Here is a 207-nt window from a genome sequence, read left to right as displayed (position 1 = left end):
ACTTACTGTATGTATACATTCCAGTCAGGCAGAGCTAGTTTGCATAGTGAGCTGGGAATTGAAAACAAAATCTCTGCAAATAAATATGGTATATGTTTACCTAGCAATGTGTGTAGGATTGTACATTTGCGACAAAAATGTTTGACTTAATCTTTTACAAGGACCTCACCGGTTAACCTCTGTATGTTACTCTGTATGTTATTCATT

This window comes from Engraulis encrasicolus, chromosome 6, assembly GCF_034702125.1.
Source record: "Engraulis encrasicolus isolate BLACKSEA-1 chromosome 6, IST_EnEncr_1.0, whole genome shotgun sequence".
Lineage (NCBI taxonomy): Eukaryota > Metazoa > Chordata > Actinopteri > Clupeiformes > Engraulidae > Engraulis > Engraulis encrasicolus.
This window is presented reverse-complemented; position numbering follows the sequence as displayed.